Source organism: Zeugodacus cucurbitae, chromosome 2, assembly GCF_028554725.1.
Source record: "Zeugodacus cucurbitae isolate PBARC_wt_2022May chromosome 2, idZeuCucr1.2, whole genome shotgun sequence".
Lineage (NCBI taxonomy): Eukaryota > Metazoa > Arthropoda > Insecta > Diptera > Tephritidae > Zeugodacus > Zeugodacus cucurbitae.
Genome location: NC_071667.1, coordinates 24,714,151 through 24,737,143, shown reverse-complemented (window position 1 = coordinate 24,737,143; position 22,993 = coordinate 24,714,151). Strand labels below are relative to the sequence as shown.

Below are 22,993 nucleotides of genomic sequence, written 5' to 3'. Positions count from 1 at the left end.
TGCAATATTTGTTCACTTCCATTGCATGCGTCGCTGCTGCTGCTGCCCCCAGCAAATACTGTGCAGATATGTAAATATTTTACTGCATAATGCAAATTCAATAGTTGCTACAATAGCAACAACAACAACAAGAGTTCACCATGTCACTTCATGGGCACGCAGCCACTCACACACACACACATACATATATATATACATACTTAAGCTTGCAGCTACCATTACAACTAAATTGAGTATTGAAATTTTATAGTTCGGACCGGAACTGACTTCGAAAATAAATTGATAATGTAATACTATACTTGCCAGTACAACGCGTTATGCTTATTTATATATGTATACATATATAAATATACATATATGTATCTAAACCCTGCTGGAAGATTTGCTGGGGCCTTGAAAACGAGTAATATGGGCTTTATGAATGCAAAGCTTTTAAAATTCACCGTACTACTGTTACTACAGACCTGGACCCAGTAATAATTTTAAGTTAGAATTACTCTCGAAGTTCATTAAAATACCTACTAGAGACTCGAGACTGGTGACATCAGATATATCGAATTATTCGTCAAACAAATATTTTGAATATATATTTTTGATTTACTTCAAATTATAATTTTTCATCATTGTTGAAGTATATCATTATATTCTAGTTTATATAGACCCTAAGTAAGATGTCTCGGAGTGAGTTCAAAAAAAAAAAATTATTTTTTAATTTTACGCCGCTTCAACTATTTTTAGAGATAAAATTACAAATACAGATGAGAAATTTACGGAAGTCCTTAGATGCATCTAAGAGAGTTACAGACCGTTTCTTTCTTTATAAGCTGTTGTTAGCAACGGAAAAGATATACCTTCCGTATTTTTGTTATGCCATATGGCTTCGACTTGACTTCGAAAATAATCCTGAGTCTCTTGTGGATTATAGAAAATTTACTTATGAAGTCAAAGCAATAACCTGGAGGAAAAAAAGAAACGGAAAATAGAATATTTGACAGTACAAAATCAACCCTGATTTATTACTATTTAAACATTGATCTCTTTTGTCCTGTCAAAGTCTGATACTTCACTTTGTATACGGGCTCTAACATTTCAGCACACAATAATTGTACAGAGGGTGGCACAAACTTATGTCAGGACAGTTGGTAAGGGCTTTCTTGCAGGGATCTTTGTAAATCTCTACAAACACACACATCGCATAGTCGAAACTAATTTGCCTTAAATGTGAGTAATGAAGTTCTCCAGCACAAACAGACTCATTTAATATCGCCTTAGGAAATTTTGTTAATGAAATGTGTGGCATGCGGCAAAATTATAGCGCATAAATATTGATTTGTTATACACTTATTGAACGATATTTATAATATTAAATTATAATATATAGACACTTTCTTGGCACTGGGTTGTAACAAAGGAAAGGAAAATGCTTTGATGTACTATTAAAATTGAGGTCATTTAGTCGTGTAGAAATTGTTGAGGATGCTGTTGTGCTGCGGGAATTCTTTAAGAAAATATAACAACATTTCTAACACAAGGGTGTGCAGTTTGGAACGGACTAAATCTAACAAAATCTAAAAAGATGCTAGTATGAGCACGGTTATGAGCTTGACTGGTTTTCCACGTCGAAATAATTTTTTCGAAATAAAATCAAGAGTATTTTGAGTGGTGCTGTCGAACATCTCAAGAATCCCCTCATAGGACTGCTAACTTCTAGATTCGAATATGTTAGGACAACAATTAAACCATGTTGTTGTTTTTGAATGTAGTTAGCTAATGGAATGTGAACCAAGATCTCAGGAGGTCTAGAAGTCGCTGGTCTAAAGATTAATCAAAGAACTGATGTCCGTAGAAACCTCTATACGAGACGATCAATAAATACTGACTACCTGGGTTCGTGGCAACTTAGGAACTTCTGACAGGCATATCAAACATCTCGCATGTATAACTTACAATGTCTCACTTGAGTCTTTCGTCTCTATATAAAAGAGTTTTAATAACAATACATCAAACACTGTCGGATTTAATACGCTCCTCTCTCTTATTGGAAGTCCCTTTATATCCTAAAAAAACACATTGAAGCTTCTTCTCTTCACTGAGAATCTGACTTTTCACTTACATATTTACCGCAGTGAAACAAACCCCTAGGGGTTTGTTGCATAAACAATTGAATTTTCATGTTCACACCAACAATGTGGTCGAATACCGTTAGCGGCTGTTGATTTCACTCTCGTCATATTTATAATTCATTCAGCTAATTCAGTACAAAATTATGTCATAAATTCTTAAACTGAAACTTCTTTGTATAATAAATTATTGTTAAAGCAACGAGCCGAGCAACCGCGCATTTGGCGCTCACATTCCCACACTCCCACACAAAATAACACAAACACGAATTTGACACGCACACACGCAATGTGCTGATTAATGGTGTTGCCGAGTGAAGACAATTTCCGCCGCGACAATAGCGACACTTAAACATTAACAGAAGACGCGCACACGAAACACGCACACACTCCCACACACAGGAGACACGCTATCGCAGCGAGGCGGCGAACAAATTTCGATATGAAATATAAATGCAAAAACAAAAGCAACACAAAAATTGTAGCTCTGTTGAAACGCACGAAGACGATTGCCAATTTTCTACTTCCGCCTCTGTGGATCTCCTTCGGGAAGGCGGCCAAGAATGAAAGGCGACGTGACAAATTTCGAACAATTCGAGACTGAAATGAGTTTTCAGCAATTTTTGACCGTTGCGTTGCAGCAACAACGATGCTGGTGTGCTGTTGGTGTGATGCGACACGTTGCTGTTATAAAAAACTTTAAATATATGTATTATGTGCTGTTGTGTGCCATATGAGCAGAATCACATTCCAAACGAGCTGTATATGATCATAATGCGACAACTACACGCTGCTCTACAACAACAAGCAACATACATACATTTGTACTGTGCGACACAGAGAGTGAGACACCATTACACTCCTCTAGATACATATGCATGCGCATACTGGTGGTCTCCATCATATCAAAACAAAGTATTCCATAGCACAAGTCTCGCCTTAGAGAAGCTCTGTGAACAAACAGCAGTAACTCAACTTATACTAATACTTTTTAATATTACTTCGGACCCCTCTATGGCTAAAATTTTTACCTCTCTTAGCCCTCGGAACTTACGAAAACATTAAATAGCAATGAAATGTATAGTAAGCCGGGCTGTCGATTTTCTGAATAGATTGCCAGTAGAAATATATTGGTGGTTCTAGAATCCTCGAAGAAGAATGATAAAATTCCGCTAGCAGTTATATTCAAGTCGGTAAGGAGAGCAATAATACGAACGAAAAAGTAAGTTCATCGAACTGAGTTGAAATCCGAATCACGTTTTCAGAAGCTCTGCTTGGCAGATTTGACTCACTTTCTCTGGAACCTTCTAACCGATTGATTTTTGACTATGTAATTTTATCAAAACAACGCATCAAAAATGATGCCTTAGGTCAATTTTATATAAACTAGGTATTAATATGCAAAATTGACGTATTTGGAAATAAATAAACTATTCGAAATTAACTGCTTGATCAAAAAGAGACTACCAATGGATGTCCCCTTATTATGAATATCCACAATTGAGAGAAAAAACTGTTGAAGTGTTGTTGGTGAATTCAAAAAGCGGCAGTTCGTAATACAATGCGAATAGAAATATTATTTCTAGTTTCTGAACATCACCTGACTTCGTTTTGTGAGGTTTTTTGGCATGAAGAGTGCTGTCAATTTAACAGTCCTTGGTCGGATACTTAAAAACCTACTTTTATCAGGCTGAGTGATACTGAATTTCTCTAGGTATTTAGAGTTCATAAAACTCTCCTCATTTCATCAACTTTAGAAGGGAACTTCTTCGAACTAATGGAGAAAATAAACTATTTGCTGAACACTTTAAAAACAAAAATCTTTTAACATTTCCATCCCGAAAAATTACCTAAGGCCCACTGTATAAAGGTAAAATTAAACAAAACACATAATAATAGCAAGAAGTACGCGCAGATTGTGAGTTGGTGCTGAAGTGGCACCAAAGAGCAACGGCACCAGCAACAGCTTTGGGAGCAAAGAAAGGCGCAAACTTTTTCCAAAACTGGCAACACAGCATCGTCGCAGAGCGCAAAAGCAGCAGCAACTTTCTCGGTCCACCCACTAAGCAAGCAGCCGGCAAAGCAAAGCGACGAAAAGCGGAAGCAGTGACGCGTGGACCGACGAATCAGTAAGCAGTCAGCACGGCAACTGGTCACTTGCACACCCGCTGCCCACCGGTATTGGGTCGGTGAAAGGTGATGGACTGGGGATAGAAGGTGATGATGCAGATAGCACTCTGCAACGGATGTTAATAGTGTTGTACGGCTATAAATTGGTAGTACAACAATAGCAACACTTTCCTGCTTAAGGTCCTGTGGGAATAAAAAAGGAAAATGGAAAAAAATATACAAATATTAATTCAATAAATAGCAAAAAAGCACAAAAAAAAAATTCGCTGACCATACTACAACAACAACAACATTTAAATTCATAGTTATTTCAGCAAAAACAACAAAAGCAATAAGCTGCTATTGAATAGCGGTTGACTTGCAACTTACTTGCATTTTTCCCGAAAAACAAAAATTACAGTAGCAAAACAACAACAATGTTAACCACAATAGCAACAACATAGTGCCTTTATCGGAGCATCTGATTCGTGAGTAAATGAGTGTGCTTGTGTGTGTGTGAGTGATTTGTGCGTCACGACAATTTTTTCTCTGATTCAAACTTCGACTCGACTCGACACGCTCGGCAACGCCGACATGCCTTGTTTCTCTGCCGTTGTCCGCGGTCAACGATTGCGCGAAGCGTGACGACGACGAAGTTGTACAATGGACTTAGTTGAATATTTGTTGCTGCTGGCGGCATCATTTTGTGAACTGATCGAAAGTTGGGCGATTGCGACAAACTGCGAGAAATGGGTACAAGTAAGCCTAATTTATCCTTAACTCTTATATATATGCGTTGGAGGTAAAAATATGTCTTATTAGACAAGCTCTAAGGTTGCAGATAGAATGACACGAAAATTTGTGAACCACCGAACACTGAGTTAATATCATCATAATATGCTTTTATGAAAAATTCGCACGGAGTCGATAGCTTAAATAATGAATCCTGAACTGGACAATCAATCAAGTCCAACCCATCCACCTACAGCGGCCTTACTTTCATCAATATGCCCCTGTGACTATCAACAACTCAGCCCCCTGAGTCAACGGCGGAATGAAAAGGAGTTGAACGTCTTGTCTCAGTCAGCGTATTCACCCCATCCTGATCTATGCTTTGCTAGTTCATCGGAACTCTATTTAAACAGTCCCCTGCGCACAGCTGGAGGACGACTTTTGTTTTAGTAGCGGCATAAAACTTTCCCCAAATAATTTTCATGCTATCGATTTGACAGTCCTTGGCTGGCTAAAACTACGGGTGCATTTCGATTACGTAGAACCGACTGTCATAGGAACGGGACGACTTGTTACTCTTAGATACAAGATCCCAAAGCATACATTAACAGGCTTGAAACCAAAGAAATCATAGCCTGTTTTGTTATCTATTGAAAGAGATGAAAGCAACTCAAAATTTTGGTTTGTATTTACATTAATTCTAAGGCTTCCTCAATTGACTAATTAAACTAAATATTCTAAAAGCAAAAATGTATAAAAGGGAGAATCTAGCATACTACTTTAAGTACTCCCACAACCAACAATGCGCTGACTGTTTGTTTGATGACAGAAGATATTTCGTGTTGTCCTCGTTCACCACCAGACCCATTCGTTTCGCTTCCTTATCCAGGCGAGAAAAAGCAGAACTAACGGCGCGGGTGTTGTTTCCAATGATATCAATATCATCGGCGATTGCCAGTAGCTGTACACTCTTATAAAAAATTGTCGTCTCTGTTTAGCTCTGCGGCTCGAACTATTTTTTCCAGCATCTGGTTAAAGAAGTCACACGCTAGTGAGCCATCTTGTATGAAACCTCGTTTGGTATCGAACGGCTAGGAGAGATCCTTCCCGATTTCACGGGTCTTCTCCAAGAATTGGCGCATGGTGAATATCTGGTCTATTGTTGATTTTCCAGGTCTAAAGCCACACTGATAAGGTCCAATCAGTTTGTTGATGGTTTGCTTTAGTCTTTCACACAGTACGCTCGATAGAACCTTATAAGCTATGTTAAGGAGGCTTATCCCACGATAATAAGAAGTGGTATCACTAATATTATCTAATAATAAAGAGAGGAAAAAAAATTTAAGAATTTTTGGAAGAAAAATTAATTCACTCGAAAATGTGTAAAACCCAAAATTCTCTCAGTGCATAGTACCAGCGAATTCTTTCCTTTTTCATTCCAACATTGACTAGCTGCTGGCGCTGTTAATGCTGCAGTGAGGTACACGGCGTATACGCAACGCTCGCCACCAAAAAAACAAAGAGAAAAAAAGAAATTATCAACAAAGCAACCAAAAACAAATTATAAGCACCAAACTTCGTTTACCAGCCAATGACCAACAACAACATACAACAAATAACACAACACCAACAACGCGTATACAGAGAGCCAGGCAAGAGCGCAGCACAGCATCCACCATACAACAATAACGATGACTCTCACATCTTTCGCAGAATCCTCAATTCGTGTTACGGTTTCCTTGGCTTCCGAAGCGCTATTATATCAATCGTGCGCGCGCCAACTTCGTAGCGCGTTCGTAGCCAAACAACCAGCCTGCTGCCTGCTGCTGTGAGCTCAGAAAATCAGTTATTGAGAGTGAGTCCACGCAATCGGTTCGCAACGCGCTTGGTGGTCGCCTAGTACACAAATGTTTGGTGAAAGTCTAAAAATGCGCGTCGCTAACGCCTGAAAGGCGCTTCGCAAATTTGCGAACGAACGCGTGTGTTGTAAACGAAGCGTGTGTGTCGTGTAGTGACGAGTGTGAGTACTAAGCATAATAACGACGGCATTACGATAGCGTAACTCGACTTCGTGAATTTGTATGAATGTATGTGTGTGAAGAGCTCATTTTTGCAACAAATTGTATTTGATATTTTGTATGCAATGCAAATAGATGTGAGCGTGTGTGTGTGTTGCGCGTATTTTTTTAGTGCCACGTTGCAATGAGCGCCTTGCCTCACACGCGGCTTGCTCGTTCATTGAAAGACTGCGGTAGGCGCGCGTCGGCTGCTCCGTCGCTGCCAGGCACTTCATTTATCATTTAAACGTGCAATTTTATGCAGCGGCATTTCATATTTGTGCATTTGTGTGTGCGTGTGTTTGTGGACATGTGCCAGACAATGCGTTGGAACGCTCACTTTCTTGCAGCAAGAGCGTGGCGCGCTAACGTTGAAGCGATATTAATATGGAGCGCTAGCACTTGCCTTGAAAAATCAAAAAATCTGCTGTTAGCTACCAAATATTTGCCGCGCGTCAAGTGTCGCGTTTGCTCTTTGAACCCGCGACAAAGGCTTTCGCCACTATTTTTGCGCCATTCTGCTTTATCTTAATTTTCGCCAACGTTTTTGTTTATTTTTGTGTCTTATTTTTTACTTTCCGGCAACGCGCCAGTTCCAAAGCACATTCAGTGTTCGAAAAATATTCAGCGCCGCGTCGGCATTGTTGTGCATTTTGTTTGCGCGGCACTGACTTGTCTGGCGCATCACCTTCTCCCACCTACCAATTGATTTCGGAGCAATTTGCAACTTGCGTTTTTTGTTGGGCTTGTGACTTTTGTTGTTGGTCCCAATTGCGCGCACGTAGCATCAGCATCAGCGCGAACATCTTCCGTTTAGCTATCTGCCGCGTCTAGTCGCTTTTGTGGATTTGCCACACCACACAAAACGGCAGACGTGGCTTACTGTGCGCACACACACACGTGCTCGGTAAAATGTAGTTTTACTTTGTACGTGCTGCATGTGTGCGGTGCGGCGCGGCGCCGCTGTCATTATCATTGCATTGCGGCATTTTGAGCGCGTACGCGAACGTGAATGCTTTTTTCAGCACGCTTACATTTCGCAATCGTGACTACCTTTGGTAATTTGCTGGTACTTGTATTTTATTGTTATTGTTGTGGCGCGCTTGCTTTCATTGTCGTTCACCAACCCAATCCGATTATTATTGTTTGTGTGAAATTGAAAAAATGCAAGCCTTCTTTGATGGCGTTACTGGCGAAGTCTTCGACGGCGGAGCTTAAAAGAGATGCGCGCCCTCGCGCGCCTTAAATGCTGCTTCGTTGTACCAAACATGGTTCTGTTGTTGTTGCTACAACATAATTCTCTTTATGTTCTTTTTTTATCTGTGTGTGTATGTGTTTACCTTGTTTTTCTTCTGTCCGCAGCAGCCGTCGCTTTGTTGTTGTGCGCCAATGGCAACAACTCGTTTAACCCAAAGTCGGCATTGGAGCGCCAATGGCTGGCTGCTGGCTGCTTGTTGGTGCAACACTGCTGCCTTCTTCGGGCAAAACCGCCAACTCGGCCATCAGTTACAGCCGTCACGGCGCATGTTACAGTTATTTGTGTTAAAAGCACGGCATTAAAAATGTGGTAAAATGAAACACGCTTTTAAGCGAAACGTACGCGAATGGAAAGCATGAAAGAAACTGTATAAGGGAATAGTCGGTACGAATGTAGTAAGAGTGAATGAGTGAAATTAATAAATAAATAAGAAAAATAAAGTGAATAAAAATAATTAAAAAAATAAATTAAAAACTAAACTTATTAAACTAAATAAGATAATACTATGTGATAAAATTCGAAGATTTTTTTATCTTAACATTTTTTGATGTATAAGAACACGTGCTACCATATCTACTTTATTCTAACACTATTGAAAATACAAAAAAAAAAAAAAAAAAGTTTGACTCCAAAAATGTGATTCATTGTGTTGCTACCCTTTTCTATTTCTCGCAAAATTGTAAATGGTTAAAAATGTGCGAACAGAAAACTCTTAACAAACTTTTTTAATTAAATTATTATAACAATTAAAAACAGTGTTGCCACACGCAAAAAAAAATCCAAAAAATTAAAATACAATATCAAATTAAAATATTGCACACTATTCCAATTGCGTGTGAAATTAATTAATAAAATAGAAGAATACTGAAGTTAAACAACATTAGTTGCAGTTTTGAAGCAAAAGTATTATTCCTTAATAAAAATATTGAAGGTAATTTGAAAAAGTAAAATTAAAAAAATTGTAGTACAAAGCCAAAGTTGACACTAACTATTTTTACAAAGCAAAAAAATAACACAATGCTTCAAAATCAGCAATATAAGCAGAGTGTGAAATTTTAAAGCTCTGCTGTGGCTGGAATTAAGTTTACTGTTCTATTACCACCTTTATTAATTGCTACAATATAAGATTACATTTGTATATAAAGAGTGAAGTGGAAAAAATCTAAAAAATAAAATACTTTATGACGTTGCCACCTGCAGTGAAATGTAAAAGCTTACAGTAAAGATACAGTTATGTTTTAAATACATTAAACTCGTACTCAGCGAGACTAATGCCGATATTCTGCGAGCAGTCTCAAGTCTCTAATAGAGACTAATCTGTGGTGAAATCTATTTATGACTTTTTGGTATTTTAGTGAGTTTGTCTCATCTCAAATTGAGCAATATCAGTCTCTTATTTGTGATTTGCTTTAAACCAGGTTACAAAAAAGGACCCAAAAGTGGAGAATGCAATTGGCCTATATATATATATATATATATATATATATATATTATAATAATATAAAACAAAACATATATACATATGTATATTCAAAGTCTAAAATGTATAATAATCATAAAATAATGAAATTTGTATTATTTACAATTACTTACATTCGATGTCAAATGTGAGGATGAGCATTGTTCGGTTGTTCAAATTTTTCATATTTTCATAACAATTGATTCCGGTAAAATAAATATATTACGCATTTATTATAAACTATTTCAGTACTATTTTTCATTAATTGTCCAATTATTTACAACCAATTTTGCTGATGATATGTGATTTAAATAAACGAATTGCATGTATTCAATTCATAAATGACGATTGTGTTCTTGCACTCATCTCTAATCAGCTAAACTAAACAGCTGATTGCCTACTCTTCTTTTCACCACACTATTTGGTGAATATACCATAATACCAAAATGATACATCCTGACTAACAGAGTCACTAATTCACAATTGTGACAATTAGAAATATGAGACAACCGTGGCAATCAGAATACCGTCATAAGAGACCTATAGTTAATTTACGCATATTGCCTTCTAGTAGTAGAAGCTTTTACTTTTGCGATAAATTGTAATGAAGAAAGATTTTCAGAAGTTTGTTTTTAGTACAAAATCATAACTTTCAAAACAACGCGACACACATATTACTAAAGTCTAGCTGCAAGTTTTAAATAGCCTTAAACAACTAAAGGATTCTCAGTAGTGGCACATACATACATAGTTCCAATCTTGCAACGCACCTACTTTACTACTATTTATTTTTATTTCAAAACACTTATAATACAGCTACGAAAACAGCTATGAAAATATTAATATCAGACCGCATGTTTCAACCAAGTCGTTCTGTGATCACTTGAGTATTGAGTTTCTTCAAATTTAATTTTCTAAAGTGTAATTTTTGTGAACCAAAACCAGCTCAGTTGAGTGCTCTCATTCAGAAGGGAGTTTTTGGAAAGTTTTCAAAACTCTGTCAACGAAAATGCTATAATAGGGGAAACTCATAATTGATGTGTATAATGTATTCTACACAGACAGTACTCGTATATGATAAAAACACTTGAATATCCATAGGTTACTGAGTTTCAAAAATTAATTAAAAATTTTATTTAGTCTATTTCTGCATCTACTATTCTTCTTCTTGACTGGCGTAGACACCGCTTACGCGGTTATAGCCGAGTCCACAATAGCCCGCCACGCATCTCTCCTTTTGGCGGTTTGGCGCCAATTGCTAATACCAAGTGAAGACAGGTCCTTCTCCACCTGGTCCTTCCATCGGAGTGGAGGTCTCCCTCTTCTTCGGCTTTCACCAGCGGGTACTGCATCGAAAACTTTCAGAGCTAGGGCACTTTCGTCCATTCGAACATGACCTAGCCAGCGTAGCCGCTGTCTTTTTATTCGCTGGACTATGTCTATGTCGTCGAATAACACATACAGCTCATCATTCCAGCGTCTGTGGTATTCGCCGTTGCCAATGTTTAAGGGACCATAAATCTTCCGCAAAACCTTTCCTTTGTTGACACCGTCCACGCTTCCGCATCATAAAGTAGGACGGGAATGATGAGGGACTTGTAGAGTTTAGTTTTTGTTCGTCGAGAGAGGACTCTACCTTTCAATTGCCTGTTGGCAAGAGTGATTCTGCGTTGGATTTCAAGGCTGACATTATTATCGGCGTTGATGCTGGTGCCCAGGTATAACACATTATCTACAACTTCAAAGTTATGAATGTCAACAGTGACGTGGGAGCCAAGACGCGAATACGCTGACTGTTTGTTTGATGACAGGAGATATTTCGTCTTATCCTAGTTCACCACCAGACCAATTCGCTTCGCTTCCTTATCCAGGCTGGAAAAAGCAGAACTAACGGCGCGGGTGTTGTTTCCAATGATATCGATATCATCGGCATACACCAGTAGCTGTACACTCTTATAAAAATTCTACCTTCTCTGTCCAGCATCTGGTTAAAGAAGTCACACGATAGCGAGCCATCTTGTCTGAAACCTCGTTAAGTATCGAACGGCTCGGAGAGGTAATTCCCGATCTTGACGGAGCTTTTGGTGTTGCTCAACGTCAGCTTACACAGCCGTATTAGTTTTGCGGGGATACCAAATCAGACATCGCGGCATAAAGGCAGCTCCTTTTCGTGCTGTCGAAAGCAGCTTTAATGTCGACAAATAAATGGTGTGTGTCGATTCTCTTTTCACGGGTCTTCTCCAAGATTTGGCGCATGGTGAATATCCGGTCTGTTGTTGATTTCCCAGGTCTAAATGATAATGATATAAGGGCATGCACCTGGAATGTCCGGACCCTTAATTGGGAAGGTGCCTCTGCCCAGCTGGTTGATGTCCTCATACGACTCAAGGCTGATGTCAGCTGATGTCATCCAAGAAGTGCGATGGACGGGACAAGGACGGAAGAAGGTGGGTCCTTGTGACATCTACTACAGCGGCCATATAAAGGAGCGCAAATTTGGTGTTGGATTTGTGGTGGGAGAGAGACTCCGTCGCAGAGTCCTGGCATTCACCCCGGTGGATGGACGTCTTGCCACAATCCGCACCAAAGCGAGGTTCTTCAACATATCGCTGATTTGCGCCCACGCCCCAACGGATGAGAAGGACGGTGTGACCAAAGATGCTTTCTATGAGCGCCTAGAACGCACCTATGAGCGCTGCCCCCACCACGATGTAAAAGTCGTGCTAGGCGATTTTAACGCCAGGGTGGGTAAAGAAGGTGTCTTTGGCACAACAGTCGGAAAATTCAGCCTCTGATCAGCCTGAGGCTGATCGACTTCGCTGGGACCGAAATATGGTCATCTGTAGTACCAGGCATTCCAGCATAAGAAAATACATCAAGCTACTTGGCTGTCTCCTGATCGAAACACGCGGAACCAAATCGATCACGTTGTGATAGACGGAAGACATGTCTCCTGTGTTTTAGACGTGCGTACGCTCCGAGGACCAAATATAGACTCGGACCATTATCTGGTCGCAGCGAAGATACGCACCCGCCTCTGTGCAGCAAAGAACGCCCGTCAACAAACACAAGGAAGGTTCGACGTTCGACTCCTGCTCTCTGAGAGCACTCATCAGCATCTCGGTGTAAGGGAACTGTGGAACGGCATCTCAAACTCCCTGCGTACCGCTGCAGCCGAAACAATTGGTTTTCGGCAACGACAAAAAACAAGCTGGTACGATGAGGAATGCCGTCTCGCAGCGGAGAGAAAACAGACTGCCTACCTCGCAACGTTGCAAACGACCACAACACGTGCGGGATGGGATAGATACCGAGAGCTGAAGAGGGAAGCGAGACGCATCTGCGGACAAAAAAACGAAAGAGACCGAAATGCGTGAGTACGAAGAGCTTGAGAAGCTGGCAGACAGAGGTAATGCTCGAAAATTTTATGAAAAAATGAAGCGACTTAACGAAGGTTTCATGACCGGAGCATCCTCATGTAGAGACCAAGGTGGTAATCTGGTAACCGATGTCCAGGGCATACTGGGATTATGGAGGGAACACTTCTCCGACCTGCTCAATGGCAGTGAGAGTACAACACAAGGAGATGGCGAACCCGATCCCCCAATCGATGACAATGGAACAGATGTGGAAGAAATGAAGAAATTCGAATAGCAATTACCCGCTTGAAGAACAACAAAGCAGCGGGGGCCGATAGATTACCGGCAGAACTATTCAAATACGGCGGCGAAGAACTGATAAGGTGCATGCATCAGCTTCTTTGCAGAATATGGTCGGAAGAAAGCATGCCTGACGATTGGAATCTCAGTGTGCTCTGCCCAATCCATAAAAAGGGAGATCCCACAATCTGCGCCAATTACCGTGGGATCAGCCTCCTAAATATCGCATACAAGGTTCTATCGAGCGTACTGTGTGAAAGACTAAAGCCCACCGTCAACAAACAGATTGGACCTTATCAGTGTGGCTTTAGACCTGGAAAATCGACAACTGACCAGATATTCACCATGCGCCAAATTTTGGAGAAGACCCGTGAAAAGAGGATCGACACACACCACCTTTTTGTCGATTTTAAAGCTGCTTTCGACAGCACGAAAAGGAGCTGCCTTTACGCCGCGATGTCTGAATTTGGTATCCCCGCAAAACTAATACGGCTGTGTAAATTGACGTTGAGCAACACCAAAAGCTCCGTCATGATTGGGAAGGACCTCTCCGAGCCGTTCGATACCAAACGAGGTTTCAGACAAGGTGACTCACTATCGTGCGACTTCTTCAACTTGATGCTGGAAAAAATTATAAGAGCTGCAGAGCTAAACAGAGAAGGTACAATCTTCTACAAGAGTGTACAGCTCCTGGCGTACGCCGATGATATTGATATCATCGGAAGCAACAACCGCGCCGTTTGTTCTACTTTTTCCCGCATGGATAAGGAGGCGAAGCGAATGGGTCTGGAGGTGAATGAGGACAAGACGAAATATCTCCTGTCATCAAGCAAACAGTCGGCGCATTCGCGTCTTGGCTCCCACGTCACTGTTGACAGTCATAACTTCGAGGTCGTAGATAATTTCGTATACCTGGGAACCAACATCAACAACACGAAGAATGTCAACCTCGAAATCCAGCGCAGAATAACTCTTGTCAACAGGTGCTACTTTGGACTGAGTAGGCAATTGAACAGTAAAGTCCTCTCTCGACGAACCAAAATCAAGCTCTACAAGTCGCTTATCATTCCCGTCCTGCTTTACGGTGCAGAAGCTTGGACGATGTCAACATCAGGAGTTTTCGAGAGGAAAATTTTGCGCAAGATTTATGGTCCTCAGAACATTGGCAACGGCGAATACCGCAGACGATGGAACGATGAGCTGTACGCGTTATACGACGACATTGACATAGTTCAGCGAATAAAAAGACAGCGGCTACGCTGGCTAGATCATGTTGTCCGAATGGACGAAAACACTCCAGCCCTGAAAGTGTTCGATGCAGTACCCGCCGGAGGAAGCCGAGGAAGGGGAAGTCCTCCACTCCGTTGGAGGGACCAGGTGGAGAGCGACCTGGTTACACTTGGGATCTCCAACTGGCGCTGAACTGTGAAGGAGAGAGAGAGGTGGTCGATTCGGCTATAACCGGCTAAACGGTTGCAACGCCAATCACATAACATAACAAACCACACTGATAAGGTCCAATCAGTTTGTTGACTATTAGTCTACCTAAATTAAGCAAATCTATTGAAATATGTTTTTTTACAAAAACAAAACATTTGACTACAACAAACTTAGATAATAAACTGAGCAATACTAATGACTTCAAGAAAACTTCTATCATTAATAACTGTAGGCATACTTTTGAGCGACAGTGTTATCAACAAACTAAAAGAGGAATTAATGTAATTAACACAAGTGTATAAACGACAGCAAAAAAGATAAACTAATATTAAAGTGAAAGAAAAAACACGAAACGAGTGAAAGACGCAAATCAAAAATCAGAAACAACAAAATAACGAAATAACCAAATTAACGACCAACAACAACAAGAACAACAAAAACGTGTTGCAAAGGAAAACATTTGTATGTGTGTTTGGTGCGCGTAATGCGGCAACAGAAAGTGAAATTTCACAAGTGCACACCCACCACCCCCCCCCCCAAACACACGAGCCACACATACTCGTGAAGTAAAATAAAATAAAATAACTCGAGTGCATGTAAATACGGAATTGTGTATTTGTGGCGCTTGTTGTTGGCGTATGCAAGCGGAAAACGAGCGTTAAACAACTGCCTACAACTGCGGTGACTAAAGAAAGCAAGAGGCAAACGAAGAAGAAGCTGCCACATAAGTACGCAAGCACGTGAGTGCGGTTAGCGCGCGTCAAACGGTAAATGAGTCCACCGACACACAAATACACACACTTACAGAAACAACAAGAACAACATTGGAGCTGGTGAAGTATCAACCGTAGAATCTCAAGAAACTCAGTGGTGGATCAACTGCAACAACAACAACGCAAACAGTTGGCAGTAATTCACAAAAAAGCAAATAATAACAAAGTGAAAGCAGCAGCAAGAACAACAACAACAGAAAACAACAACAACAACAACAATAACAACAATAAGAACAACAAGAACAGCAATCTCACCAACAAGCCCGATAGCAGCATCAATCCCACACGGCTCGTACATCATAGCGACGGTAATTAAAAACTTCAAGTGTAAATGAATGAGTTTAATGGTGAGTACGCTGAGCTACCAAAAGGAAAATCACACACACACACATATATATCCATGCAACATACTCGTAAATCAACATTTATATAGGTATATATGCATATATTCATATATAACATATGCTCACCCACGGTAGCAAATATTATTCCAAATAACATACATGTGCTGTCCTTCTAGAGATTTTGAACTCAGTACTCATTTGTGTTGATCAAAAGTTTGTTATGAAATATTAGTGAACTTACTACATCTTTTAGTAGCAATATTGCATATATTGGACCCCCTACTGCTCGTCAAATACCTATTGAGTCGGTTCACGAAGAGGTTCTGTTAGTATAAAGTACAAAGATGGATGTTGAGATCTCTCAAGGGAACCCACCGATGACATTAACGTCATATGATGATATTTCATGAATTGGATCTATAAACAATGCCATAATTATTTAACAATTCACAATTATTTCCTTGCTACACAAATGGTTCACTTATATAGCAGATTTTAATATAAACAGAACTAAGGTCTTTTAGGGATTAACGTCTATTGCATAAAAAAATTTTGAATGTTTTAAAATTTATGTTTGTAATCTTTTACAACCTCTATAAAATAGAAATATGTTATATAGAGGACATTTATTAAGTGAGACTTTTCTAATTTCTGGTTTTAATTAGTTGTCTTGGAGTTCAGATTTTTATTCACTTCGTCTTAAAAAAAACATCCTTATATACACCGCATTTTTGAATAATCGTCCATTTAGTATAAGGAATTCTCTTTATATTCAGCAATCGACTAAATGTAGTTCTCAAATTGAGCCCTCTGAAAACGCATTGCTTTACTTCTTTAAGATTTTTCAAAGCGAAACTCAGTCGAGATTTACTCCCTGCTGAGAGCTAGCAGCAAGGTTCGTTTCGACACGAGAGGCTCGCAGCATTTCTTGCATACAAGATCGTCTCGTGATTTTGATATTTAGGAGTTTTTGGTAAACAGAAGGGTGAGTGTATGCACCAATCTCTGTTAATTTAGTTTAGCTTTAGCTAGTATGCAAATTTCTTAATGAAATGAAGATGATTTCAAATTTAGCTTGGCCTTCGTTGCAATCTTAAGTAGTGCACTATTTTCAGGAAGTTTATCACGATTTTTTTATTGAGTAACCTCTCTAAAAGGCATCATAAATTATGACTACTACTCAGGGAATACGTGAAGGCACTTCATCTGGTGTCGCGAAGGACCATAACATGTTTGTGAATTGCCTGCAGCCCTACTAGACCATCCTAATTAACTTAACCTCTCTAAAAATATTCTAAAACTTGACGTTCGAAGAAATTAAAAAAACAAAAACTGAACGCCTTTTCGGATCACCGTAAATTATACATCTAAGCTCTTAGAATACTTTGAAACTGTCAATTTCAAGAAACAAACAATTTGATGAAATCCAGAAACAATAAAAAATCGGAAAAACTGAAAAATTTTAAGTGGTAATCAGTGGCCGCAGGTGTGGAAACAGTATATAAAATTGGAAAAATTGGTTAAGGTGATTTTGAATTCAAAATTATACTTAAGGGGACCCCCCATACTCGATTTCAAATTTTGACGATTTTCAATGGGCTGGTAAATGAACATAAACAATTTTTTAGGGTTGTAACTTTGCATACATTTATTTGAAGACTTAAAAAATAAGAAAAATATGCTACATACTTTTTTGTTGTTGTTGGTTTTGTTGATCAAACAAAAGCCCTTCTTTTCGGCGGCGCATGTTATTTCCGCTCACAGGAATATCTGAAACCAAAAATTCCAACGGGATTAGAAAGAGTACATGAACTAGGATTATTAATTTCGCAAAAAAATTAACAAAATGGCGGACCTTCGGACCGGAAATCTTCACCGATTTTATTTATCCTACTTCATACCATAGCCATATATGTATAGAATAACGTATTAAAATTTGGAACCGATTGGATTAATAGGTTTTGAGTAACCTCATACGCCAGTCGTAAAAACACTGTTTCGATTTTTTTTTTGGAATAAAATATCGATATACTGGTCAAATATCGATTGACACTTTAGCGATATTGGAAATATATAATTCAAAGCATTCAAATGGCTTCGAACCATACGGTATGCAATTGAACATGATTTTTATTTTAAAAAAATATGGCAACATTGGGAAACTAAAACAGTTCTATTATAACAATTAATATATTTAAGGGATTATCTATATCCACAGGCAATATATGTATGTAAATAAAATGTGCTCACTTCAAGATTATATCACTTCTTCAGAATCTCGCTCGTTTCAGGCGCAAAATTTATTCAAATCGCTGAAATATTCAAAGTTACGTGTAACTTTACTCACTGGGTATGATAAAATATATAAACACTACCACGCGTAAGCTTTGCGGAGTAACTTAAGGAGAGTGTCTCTGTGTGTATGAGTATGTATGTGTGTGGGCGTTTTCAGGTAAGAAAAATTCAAGCGTAAGAATATAGAATTTCATACGCCGCTACAAATGACATGTGAGTGAGTGTATGTATGTGTGTGCGTCTGGAGGATTCTTTGTGGAAATAGGAAATGCACTTAACGTCAAGAAAGCAAGCCAACGAAACGTAATGCAGGCGACGAGCGCCCAGCAAGGCAAGGCAAAGAAGCAGCAAGCGATGCGAAGTGAAAGAAGCGAGTATGTTGCAGGTAGCGGATACGGTTATACACACATACATACATATATACACCCAGTTAGACAAAGGTAGTCAAGGTAACGCAGGTGGCTTGAAGCTGTTGTTGGTGTTCGTTAGATGGCTATTTGGACCAACGTCGCAGCGGCAGAAAGTGGGTGAGGCTGCCACGAAATCCGCTGCTCAGCAGTCTTAGCAGCCCAGGAAAGTCGCACGCGAGCATTACTGCTGCATTTTTGCAGCTGCGCCAGCTCGCCCCATCGCCTCGCCGCCTCGTGGCGTGCTTGAACAGCTCGATAACTTGTGCGCAGACTGCGTGCAGTCATAGAAAATTGCATTTGTAACATTTGTAACGAGTTATATGGCTTACACACACATGCACATATTTATGTATATGTAAATGCCAGTTTATTGCACAAAAATACTTGGAGAGTTAGTTGCACGTCGCTTCCCTCTACACTACACACCCACACAAATAAGTTTTAAGTAAATACTTAGTTACATTCGTTACTTGCTGGCAACTCCGCGCGCGCTTACCAGTGAACGCCCACTTTTTCGACGGTAAATACTTGCAAAAGCACACACTCAAACACACCTATACAAAAGTGCATAAACTCCTCAATCCCTCACACACACAGAGGGACCGACATTTGGCTTGCAGTCTCAGCGCACTTGAAACAGTGCAAAACCTCTCCAGCAGGCAGCTGCTCGTCAAGTGGCGAATATTTGCCTATGCAAAAATAATAATAATAATAACAGTTATAATAATGGAAGAAAAAAAATGCTGCCGAAAAATAATATGTGCAGAGTTGTCAAAAATATTTGAATTGCAATTTCATTGAAAGCAACCGAAAAAGTGTGTTGTTGTTGTTGAGTTTTGACTTGAAGACCTTCAAAGTGGTCCGTCGTTTACACATACTTATTGCGCGTACTGTACAAAAAGATAACGGCATATTTGCTCAAATATGCAAAGTAAGTGCTTAAGTTGTCTCTAACAAATTGTTAGAAAAGCCAAACGAGTTATATTTGTAGAAACTTGTGTATTGTGTGCCTACAGACTATCACGAATGTAATGGTACATTCGCCTAATTGGCATTGATAGAGTAATTTTTAAGGAACTGGACTCATATTGATAGTATACACATATATTAAAAGCTTATTGTATTCGATTTTTTGTCATGTACTAAATTATTGATCTAAAATTATTGGCTGAAAGCTTAATGGAACAACGAGTAAAATAACAAGTATGAAAAGGCTAAGTTCGTGTGCCAGCGAGGATTTTATACCCCCGCAATTCATTGAATAACGAAAATTATATATGGTATATTTTCACCACCAAGGCACACTATATCCAAGACTGTATAATCACTTAATTTTGCTAAGATATCTCACATATTAAACGATATATGCCCACCGTATTTTTGAAAAAACCTACAATATAAGTTTGGTACAGAGACACACTATTCGAAGAAAAATATTCCCTCTGAATTACAATAAAATATCTGAGAGATATACCGATATTTTCAGTGAAAAATTACCCTCAGGCACTGAGTTCTTCATGTTCGATATCAGGGACTTTGAAAAGTTATGGCTCGACGATTTTTCCACACAGCTCAAATATAGTATTTTCGTAAATTTTAATCCGTCATCTTCTTTGGATCCTAATGTATATATTATAATGTGAAGGAATCAAATGAAATTCAAAATTGAGTCATATGGGAAGTAGGCGTTGCGTACTCCGATGATACCGATATCATTGGAAACAACAACCGCGTCTAGTTCTGATTTTTCCAGACGGGGATAAGGAAGCGAAATGTATGGGTCTGATAGTGAATGAGGACAATACGAAAGATCTGCTGTCATCAAACAAACAGTCTTTGCTCCCACGACGCTATTAACAGTCATAACTTTGAAGTTGTAGATAATTTCGTCTACCTGGGAACCAGCATCAACACCAATAATAATGTCAGCCTAGAATTCCAACGCAGAATCACTCTTGCCAACAGGCAATTGAAAAGTAAAGTCCTCTCTCGACGAACAGAAACCAAACCCTACAAGTCCCTCATCATTCCCGTCCTACTTTATGGTGCAGAAGTGCGCACGATGTCCATATCCGATGAGGCGACACTAGGAGTTTTCGAGGAAAAGTTTTGTGGAAGACTTACGGTCCCTTAAACCTTGGCAACGGCGAATACCACAGACGATGGAATGATGAGCTGTATGTGTTGTTCGACGACATAGACATGATTGAGCGAATAAAAAGTTAGCGGCTGTGCTGGCTAGGTCGTGTTGTTCGAATGGTGCTCCAGTGCTGTGGAAGTGTTCGGTGCAGTACCCGCTGGTGGAAGCCGAGGAAGAGGGAGACCTCCACTTCAGTGGAAGGACCAGATGGAGACGGACCTGGCTTCACTTGGTATCACCAATTGGCGCCAAACTACCAAAAGAAGGAAAGAATGGCGCGCTGTTGTGGACTCGGCTATAAACGCGGAAGCGGTGTCTACGCCAGTCAAGAAGAAGAAGAAGAAGGTGTGGTTGTGAACCGATTTTGCTACCATATTCCGTCTGTGTCATCAGGGTATTAAGAGAATATTACATACTGAATTTAATTGAAATCGGTCGAGTAGTTTCTGAGATATGGTTTTTGACTCATAAGTAGGCGACATCACGCCCATTTTACATGCCTGCTATTTCTTATGTAAAATTTAGTGTTTCTGTGTTAAGAATTTAAAACTTTCTTACTCTCCTTTTGTCGATTAACATGAAAGCTCGGCAGAAATTAAATTTTTATAAACAAATTCAACATGGAGTTGACGCAGTTACGATATAATCTTAATATAAGTAAGTTACCATAAGTAGAAGTTGAGCTTTTTGATGAAAGGCGATCAAAAGCTTAGTGAAAGCTTCTTAAAAAATTACGATAATTGAACAATTGTTGAAAAAAGCATTAATGCATAAACTGATCGTACTTAAGGCAATAAGTGTTCGAAATTAAGAGATCTAAATAGATCTACAATACATATTTAAAATTAGTTTCTGAAAGTAGCGTTCTTTCAGATAGTATAATATTTTTTTTGGAGAAAACATCCTGAGTTTAGCGTACTCAGTTGTAACAATTCTATGCAGAAACGGTGCAAATCTTTAAAAATATGGACTAGGTCTCTCTTAATAAATATATATCGCTGGAGTCTGCTCGTTTTTGCTGCAACTCAAACACTTTGTCAGCAACGCGCGCCTGTCCTTCTGTTATTAAATTTGCCTGTGTATGTGTGTGTGTTACTAAACAGCAGCACTTTAATGTGTTTGTATGGAAATTTCTATATATGTATGTATGTATATGTGTAAATGTGCATGTGTGTGTGTGCAGCTAGGTAAGTAAAAGCACACTGAAAGTGTATTTCCGTTTCTATTATTTTCACTTCCTGTCAATTATTTTTCTCGATAGTTGTATGCACACAGAAAGAGAAGTAGAGGCAGCGTGCGAAAGAGGGGGTGTTTTGGAAGGGAAGTGACAAAAATAGTGCTGGCATTGGCAAAGTGCTGCACAGCTGCTGTCGCTGCTTGTTACGTCGTATTTGCGCTTGATTTTTATTGTTGTACACATTGTAGTTAGTTTATGGCAATGTCACCGCTTGCTTGTTGTTGCTGTTATTATTTGCACTCGTTGTATTCTGTCTCGTTTGCTTCTTCAATGTGTTCAAGTAATTGTGTTTGTTGTTGTTGTTGCTATTGTCGTTCATATTTTCACATTCATATTGTTATTATGGCATTTCCTTTTCTAGCACTATCCGTTTTGTGATTATTCATTTTTTTTTGCAAATTTTTCTCCTTCGAAATATTTGCCCCGTAAATTTTTGTTGTTTTTGCAATTTCTTGCTGTTGCATGACAGCATATTAGTTTTTGCTTTACCGAGCGGTTTTGTCGTCGCACGCAAACACTTGTTTGTACATATGTTCAATTTGTTGTTGTTGTTGTTGTTGTTGTTGGATACTGTGTTGTTACTGTTACAGCTTGTTTATATAACGGCATTTTTTGAAAGTTTATTTTGTTAAATTTTTTAATTTCTTTTTTATTGTTGTTGCTGTTGCAGCTTGGCTATATAACGGTATTTTTTAATTTTTTTTTAATTCTGTATTTTTTGAGATTTTTCTGCTTGGTTAACTCCACATGTCTTTAAATCACTTTGCTTTGCAGGCCTTAAATTTTATTCACGCACGCACACAATCACATATGTACGATGTACGATGACTTTATTTTACTACGCTTTGTGCTATGCACAGTTATCTATGCATATGTATATATTTATGTGCATCCGCAATCAGCGTAGTTGCCACTACACGCGACACACATACGCTTATATGCGTATACCCCTCGCACTCT

General features: G+C 39.2%; 1 protein-coding gene across 5 annotated transcripts in view; it reads left to right on the top strand.

Moving 5' to 3' along the window:
• Positions 1-22,993, top strand: part of LOC105217799 (lachesin) — a 329,292-nt gene that overhangs the window by 180,256 nt on the left and 126,043 nt on the right. The window contains exons 1-2 of one of the 5 annotated variants that reach the window (XM_054225239.1): positions 6,797-6,981; positions 15,067-15,954. The exons of 3 other annotated variants lie outside the window; for them this stretch is intronic. The gene's annotated coding sequence lies outside the window, so the exon portion shown is untranslated. Of the gene's footprint in view, positions 1-6,796; positions 6,982-8,543; positions 8,661-15,066; positions 15,955-22,993 lie in introns of those variants that run through there. One more of the 5 variants, XM_054225242.1, reaches the window with a different exon arrangement.